Genomic DNA, 8,905 nt, shown 5'->3' on the forward strand with positions numbered 1-8,905 from the left:
ACCACTCCACCAGCCCAATACTCAGCTCTTACTTTAAAAATAAAAATAAGATTAAGTACGCGGACATTCTCTGTTATTTGGTGAGTACATGCAGTCTGTGCAGACGAAAGTTTATCTACTTTTAGACAACGACACTTTTTGTGAAATTTATCTTCTAAACATAGTCTTAAAATATGTAAAAAGTTCAATTTACCCTTCACTATTTTATTAATTTTAATTATAAAATATCAAAATACTTAAATGATCAACTTACCCTTTTCATCTTTCTCTTTATATATATATACACAAACAACCAGAGTCTCCACCACCCCCAACCTCCGTGATCACCACCCACTAAAGAATACGCCAAAGAGGAGCTCTGCCACCGCCACCTTCTCGACCTCATCGGAGCTCAGCCTCAATTCAGGCGAACTCGGCTTTTGTGAATCCTTACGGTAACGGGAGAGATCATCGGGAGAGATTGGTGATTTCAATAGTGGCCACAGATTTCGACGTCAGCGAATCTGTGTCTGATTAGTCAACGAACAAATGGTTTCGGTGGAATGGGATCGCCGACGTGTTGGGATCACCAGCGGTGAGATGAGACAACGTCGGTGATTTCGAAGACCAAGGTCTGAACGGCGAGGACGGTTTGCTGTGGAAGTTGTTGGGAGCGTGGTGGTGCATCGGCGTGTGTTGGACACGCGATCTGGGGGAAGAAGATGATTGATGGCATGGGATGGTCTTTGCATGGGTTCGGTGTTGAAGAACGGCAGTAAGGAACTAAACAGCGGGGGCGAGCAAGGATGCCGACGACGTGACTGAATAGCAATGAAGGAGTGCCCGACGACGAATAAGGATCGGAACCGTAGCTATAGACAGTGGTTCGAAGCAGTGGTGATGATAGCTCGGCGACGTGCTGAGCTTAGAGGACGGCGGAACTGCAACCACTGTCGCCTCCTCTACTGCAATGTCGTCATTGCCGCCGCCCGTGTGTGTGTGCGTGTGGATATAGCGCCCTCTTTTTCCTGTCTGATCTGAGCATCTCCTGCAAAGCAATGTTCAAAGGGGCAAGAAGAAAGCTGACTTTTCTTGAGAGGCAACGGAATCAACTACACCGATAACATCACAAACATCCTACGAGCCTAGAATCAGTCGGTTGGATACTGATACTACTAGCGGGTATCGAGCAAGGACTCCAAACTATATGTGTGTGTGTGTGTGTATAAAAAAAAATGGAAAGATAAAGAAGTGGTTTGGTGTAATTAGTGTCGGCTCGGTTGGTGTTGGGGCAGCAAAGAGGAAGAGAGAACGGAGAGAAGGATAGAAATGGGTACGAGTCTGCAAATAAAGGATAGGAAGGTCATTTCAACATTTAAATTGGTCAATATAAAAATCAAAGGGCAAAAATATCAATTCATTACTATTGGGGTGTCTTTGGTAGTTGTATTAAACTTGAGGAAGTGTCTTTGTCCCAAAATAGGGTAAGTTGCATATGTGTGTCCTATTGGCAAACCTCAGGGTGTGTTGGTGTACTTTACCCTAAAAATTAATAATATAAATAATTAAATAAATTTTAATTTTTTAACTTGAATTCAATTCAATGAGTTCAGTTCGAGTTTACAAGTTATTTTGGGATTGGTGTGATTAAGTTTAGGTATTGATTCTATTAGACTCGAATGCATCATTTTTAATTAGGTCATATGCTTACTTTCTTCTTGATTTAGTATTATTTTAATGAGAGTGGTAATGCACTATTCGATTCGAAATGTTCGAACATGACATACAGAGGTGTCATATTTCTTGTTCGATTCCTTCAAATTCAAAAAGAAAATCATTTCTTTTTTAATAATTATATTAGTTTGAATCAATTGGGCTCAGTTTACCACGATAAATTTGTCAATCATAGTCTCAAATTAAGGTGAGATAAAATAAATAAACTCAAATAGTTGTTCAAATTCTTTCAAAACCGAGTTGATTTCAACTTGTTAGTCGTATATACTTTCAAAAGTCAATATAATTTGTTTCATTGATAAATTTAATAATGAATTTTATTATTATATTGGCTTCATACATATATATACACATTATGGGTATTGTGCACTAAGCTTAAAAGTTAGTTATGAGTAAGGTGTTAAGCACATCACTTAGAGTCTACGATATGTATCTTACATTTATGATTTGCGGTCCTCTCTTTGTGTCGAGGTTCTCCGCTTCATCAAAGCCTAGTATGTGACGGCCCAAGTTTTACAAACCTGATGCGTCAATGATTACCCGAAGGTTGATCCGATATCGGATCCGAAATGCAGAAGCAAATACTATAAACAAGGTCTCTAGAGATGTACATTATCCATAAGACACAAACGTGACTTCCCATGAAGTCACGGAACTAAAAAAAAAAAAAAAAAAATATGCGGAAGTTAGGTTTAAAAACGGCTGTGTATGACTCGAGGGGCAAAATGGTCTTTTCAAAATAGATATGGGTTCTACTGTGCATACCATTGGATAAAGAATGAAAAATTAATAAATTTAAACTCAAGAATCACTTGATTCGGAGTCCGGACGGAAAAGATGGAGTAAGCAACTGATAAGCGCCGAATATTGCATATTCAAGCACCCTTATTTGCATTAGTTAAGTCAATTAGTTGAATATACTGTATAGATTAGCTTTAGTTGCATGTTTTTGTCTATTTTCAGGTTGGTTCCCCAAAGAAAGTTAAAAGTGACGCTTTGATAAGTTTTGAAGAACAAAGTGCGCCATTACCGGAGACTGTCATTTTGGCCAAGCCAGTGATCCATTGAACTCATGAGTTTCGCTGTATCGTGCCTAGGAGGAGGACCGCATTAATGTACCGAGCCAAAAGCCGTCCGAGCTTAATGAAGCAGGAGTGTGAAACTGCGGGCGCTCGCCCTGGACCGAGAGTTTGTGAAAGTACGGGCACCCGTCCGTCACCCGCGGGCGCCTGCTGGTTGCCCGGCGCCCCTTCATGACAAGCCGCGGGCGCCCGCCCAAATTGACAGTAGCCTCGTGAAGCCGCGGGCACCAACCAATCTGCAGACAAAGGTGTGTGCGCTGCATTGTTTCACCCAATGCTATCCCCTTGACCCATTGTGTGATTCTGAAATCTCCTAGGGTTATTGAGCCACAAAAATGGAGGGAAAAGGAGGATATTTTTGGCCAGATAAGAGGCTTGAAGCATTATTATTGAAATCTCACATTTTTTGTAAGGTTTTAAAGAGAGAAATATTAAGAGCTTGAGGGTTTGTGTGTCTTGGGTCCTTTAAGTGCGAAAATTGAAAGCTTCCTCCTCTCTTCTCCTTCCTCCCTTGCATCCTTGGGTAACTAACTCCCTTTCTAGGGAGGTGATGAAGCCCTACTTTGTAAGCATGCCATAGTTTTGGGTTTGATTTGGGAAAGAACGTATATTTGTGATAGTTTTGCAATCTAGAGCACATTGCATGTTGTAATAGATTTAAATCTCTATAAATGATTATGTTGAAGCTATTGTCTTGTCTTAGATCATAATTTCTCATAATTGTATAGCTTGCATTTTTATTGTGATAATGCAAATGAGATTGCAAAATGGTTTTAATGGCATGTTTTATGAGAACCTTGTTAGTCCATAGCTTAGGGCCTCCCTTTAATAGATTAATCTTGATTCTTGATTTCATGTGCTTTTATCATTTGATTAAGGGCTTGATAATCTCTAGCTTAGTGAGCATATCTAAGGCTACACCCTAGTTTAGGTAGTTCAAGCATGTGAAACTTTGATAGGTTATTCTTGCCTTTTGATTTAATGAACTTTTGAAGATAATGTAGCAAACATATGTTGCTACATATCATGACCACTATATATGTTGTTCTCCCATGTAAATCATTTTTAGCATGTTTATAGGGTAGGTAGTGGATTCACTTTCCTAGTCCTCTCTACCTAGATTTATTTCCTCTTAATTTCCTTGCAATTATTGTTTTATGCACTCTTTAATCCCTAGTTCTAAGTGACAAACCAAACAAAACTCTATACCCCCTTCATCAAACTAAGTGATTTTAACAACCTTGGTTGCCATAAACTAGTAATCCCAGTGGTTCGACTTACGCGAACAATAGCCCTATTTTGCAATGATTTGTGCTATTGCAAAGGGTTGATTATTATTGTGATAGTCGACGAGACTGATCAGCAGCGTCCTCCAGTTAAGAGTTACCGCGACCCTGTCTCACTAAAACTATCATAACTTTCACTGCGATTGGAGTTTCTGTATGTGGTTGATACCATTGGAAATCTGACTTAAAGCTATTGAAATTACTCAAGAATGACTTAATTTGGGTTAGAAATGAATAAGATATGGTTGTTCAAAGTCTACGCATCAGAGCTGTCCAAGAAAAGCTAAAAAGGAAAAGCATCAGGGAGGATCAGCAGGTCGACGGCAAAGATCAGCTGACCGAAACCTAATGTTCAGCCGGCCAAAACGACCTATGAAAAAGCAAACTCTCTAGAATTGCCTACAAAAGGCTATCAGCTTGCTGACAGAAGTTGTCAATCGACCAATGCACCAGAAAATAGCAAAAATGTCTGCTACAGACTATGAAAACTTCGCTCGGTCCAATCCTAATCCTACCTATGCATCCCGAGTGTCCCAAAACAGATTTCAAAACATTCTAAGGTGCCAAACAAGGTCCCATAACATGGAAAATCATTAAGGATGTGTGAACATGCATAGGCACTCAATTTAGCCCAAAAACGCGTAGATTTCCAAAAGATGGCTCTAAGGCCTAAATTAAAAGTTATGTGAGTTTATGAACATGTCCGCAAACGTAATATACATAATGAAAGGTCTTACAATGGCCTACGGCCTCTTTACATGACAAATGCCAAAAAAAATACTCTAAAAGCCCTTAATTACAAAATATATCAAAATAAGCACACTAAACAACTTGCATGCTTTTAAAATTACATAAAAGGTATTCCAATTCGATCAAGCCAAATCTAGGGGTGTTGTGCATCCCAAAACAAAGTCTCCTTACCTGAAAATATCCCAAACAATTAGGGTGAGTAAACAAAGTTACTCGTAAGAAAAGAGTATGCATCTACCCTATAGATCGTACTCAAATTGATCATGCTTCCTAACGTCTACATTTTAAGGGGAAACTAAGGCAACGTCCTAAGCTATATTTGACACAAGTTGAAAGCAAACCACAATAGGTACATTAAGTTAATACATCGGGATAATCCATGATATACAACAAGTTACAACCCTATGTTATATCAACTTGTAAAATAAATGCGAAATCATACCAAGTGAAAAACTTAGAGGCGACGTCCGGTGTGAGCTCAACAACAAAAGACAAGGTTGTGAACTCACAACACAAGACAATACAAGTTATTTTAGGGCATTAACCCTCAAGGAACTACCTAAGTGCGCACTATATTGTAAGAAGAACTCGTATCTCTTGTACTAGGGCCAAACCCTAGCCATGTCACGTTTTATTTGCCCTAAGTATATCCAAAATCAACAAGTTGTCACAACAATCACAAATGTAAAAATGAAATTTAAACAACTTTCATGCACAATTAACAATGATAATCACACATAGCCATGCTCTAAGTCTCCAAGCTACAATGGCATGTAAAATGACAAGTTATAATACAATAATAACTACGTTTCAACAAGGTTACTAGACAAAGGATTTCATCCACACAACATAGTAAACCTAAAACCTTACATACACACAACAATATAGTATATATTCTACAACAAAATCAAGACAAGATGCATGTTAGAATTTCATTAGTACAAGATATGAAATATTGCAACAAGGTTACTAAACAAGGGATTTCATCCACATAACATAGTAAACTTAAAACCCTAGATATACACAACAATATAGTATGGGTTTCAACACAAAATCAAGGCAAGGAAAATACTAGAATTTCACAAGTACAAAACAAGAAATCTCTAGATTATTTTCTTACACAAAATGAAACTACAACTATATATAAGTTTAATCACATACAAGTCTTATGCAAAAGTGAAACCCTAGGTTAGATAAACTCAAGTTTCATCTAGATACAACCCTAAAATATCACTAATCATGTATACAACTTATATTAACTACAAAGAGCACATAATACACATAGAATATAAACATAGTTCATCCCCTACCTCACTAAAATAAAGAGTTCTAGAATCCAAGAAAAAGCAAGCAAATGGTGAATCCAAGAACACGGTAAGCAAGAGGAGGAAAAGGGGAATGTTTTGTCTTTTAAGTGCTAAGCCAAAAGGTGTGAGGAAGAAGCTTGAAATCAAGGCTTAAGGCTAAAGTTTACAAGTTGCTTCAATGGAAGCAAGGCATAAGGTTGGAGAAGAAATGATATTTTCACTACATTTCCCACTTACTCAAACCCTAGATAGTCAAACACACACACACCTACACTACCTCTCTCACACACAAACATAAGACTTAATCTAGGCCTTTCACTTGTCACCAAGTTAGGCCCCCTCACAAGATCACATCTTTGGCCTACACTTGTCACCATCTTAGGCCTCCTCACAAGGCCTCATCTAAGCCCTACACTTGTCCACATCCTAAGCCTATAAGTGCACCAATTCTAGTCCAACAAGTGGGTGAATATTCACCATACACATGTCATCATCCAAGGCTTCCAAATGTCACTACTAAAATGCCTACAAGTGGACCAATGAGAGTGTGACACTTGTCACACTTTTCGAAAATTACAAAATAGTCCCTCCCCAAAATAAATTACAAAATGGTCCCTAAGACAAAATACCCAAAAAAATAATTACGAAAACACCCCGAGAAATGAAAATATTCCTGAAGAAACTACACAATCATACCCTTACAGAAAAGTAAAAAGTAGCATGTTTTTTTACAAAAGTAAAGTTACACATTTCATGGAAATAAAGTTAAGTAAATGCATGTGACGTCGGAAAATGAAATCGGGCACAAAACCCTAACTCGGTTTCTTAAAACCTTAAGGCACGGGAAAGGAAACGACAACAAATGAAATGAACGAGCATACAATGTTATACACAAGTATCAAACTAAAAGGTAAAATGCATAATCATGAATGCACAGAGTCTCGGGAGTTATTCCCGAGCACTCGACTCGACCCGAATGAACAAAACCCATACTCAGAAGAAAACAGTAACGGAAAAAGAAAACCCGTAAAAACAGGAAAAAGAATCGGTCATTACATAGTATTAAATCTTTCTTCTTAAATCTTGTTTGTGTTTTCATGTTCAATCTTGTTACTCCTTTCTTTGTTTGTCTACTATTACCTGTTGGGTAGTTCACTAATAGTAAATTGAGATATGAATGGTTCCCACGTTAGACCTTATTTATTGCAATGGTCAAAAAGCGATATGGTTAGCCACTGGTTTAATATTTTATGGAGCTTCCTTTGTTCCATCGTATATTCAAACTGGTTGGATTTGTTTGGCTTCATGTAGGTGTATGCTTTCTAGAGTATATAACATCGGTAAGGATGCTTATGTGCAAGTTGGTGTTGTTCACATGATGGCATGCATGGTCTCCTCCTCAGCCTGGGTTTCTCAAGGTTATTTTTGATGCAGTAGTTTCTTGGAAACAACGAGAGGTTGGAGGTGGTATAGGGGTTCACAATAGTAATAGGCTTCCTATTAAAGTTGCATTTGATTTCTTCCGAAAAGTGGTGAACTCCATTTTTACAAAAGCTTTGGTGATACGAGCTACCATGGTATTGGAATTAGAATGGGGTCTTCATCAAGTGGTTTTTAAAAGGGACAATAAGTATGTTATGATGCTCTCTGCTGAGGTGGACAAAATCGCTTACGTCTTGGATGTTGTTAAATGCTTTAAGCCCCATCATCACTCATTCGGATGTGCATGGATGGCCTGTAATGGTCATGTGAAGGCTTACAGACTTGCCCAGGTAGAATTGATTAGGAAAGTAAGCACAGAGAGCTCCATATTTTTTCATGTTTGTTTGTTGTGAGCTCCTCCTAATGTATTTGTTATTCAACTATTTATAAAACTCTTTATATGGGTTGATGTGTCTTAAATATTGGTATAATAAATTTCTAAGTGGATATATGGATATATATAAAGAGGTATTTGAATCAAATTGGAACTTGAACATTATTTTATTATGCTCATTATCAATAAAAATAAAGAGATACCTTCGAATTAGTCCTTGGACCCTGGGAGATTGTATAACCTTTATAGTGTTATGTTAATTTTGATATAATCAGTTATGCTCAATTATAAGTTATTTATGGGCATGATAAGTTTGCTTAGATACATTATAAAGTACATGTAGATTTTTACATGAAATCCACGCTTGTAGGGACAAACCTAGGATTTCACATGGCACAATGTACTTAGGTAGTAGAGACAGTGCCAGGATTTCACATGGCACAATATACTTAGGTAGTAGGGACGGAGCCATTATGTACTTAGGTGGTTTCCTAATGGTTTAAAAAAAATCGGGGAACTTTTAATAAATATACATATAAAAATATAAAATAAATAAAAAAATAAAATTTTCAGGGGGGCACGTGCCCCTTGATCCTTAGCTCCCTTCGTCCATGCATGCTTGTTCTATTGAACAAATAAGTTATTGTAAGAATATGGTCCTATTGAAACTATATAGGGATAAACGTATGTAAGTCACAACATAATATTTGTCAGAGGATGCAGTTTTTTGCTCATAGACATTTGTCATGCAATTTATAGGTGTCTAAACATTTTTCTGAAAATGCAGGCATAAACGTTTGTCCATAAGTATAAACGTCTGTCCTTATAAGATTTTGCAATTCAAGGTTCTTAAGGCCATAAAGAGATCTCATTTACATAAATTGATGCCTTATGGTATGAGATTTCCCAAGGTCAAAGTGACTTTCACTAAATCAAATAACTGTTTTGCTT

Source organism: Cornus florida, unplaced genomic scaffold (assembly GCF_030987335.1).
Source record: "Cornus florida cultivar Cherokee Brave unplaced genomic scaffold, ASM3098733v1 CherokeeBrave_3.0.0_Hap2_Chr03, whole genome shotgun sequence".
Lineage (NCBI taxonomy): Eukaryota > Viridiplantae > Streptophyta > Magnoliopsida > Cornales > Cornaceae > Cornus > Cornus florida.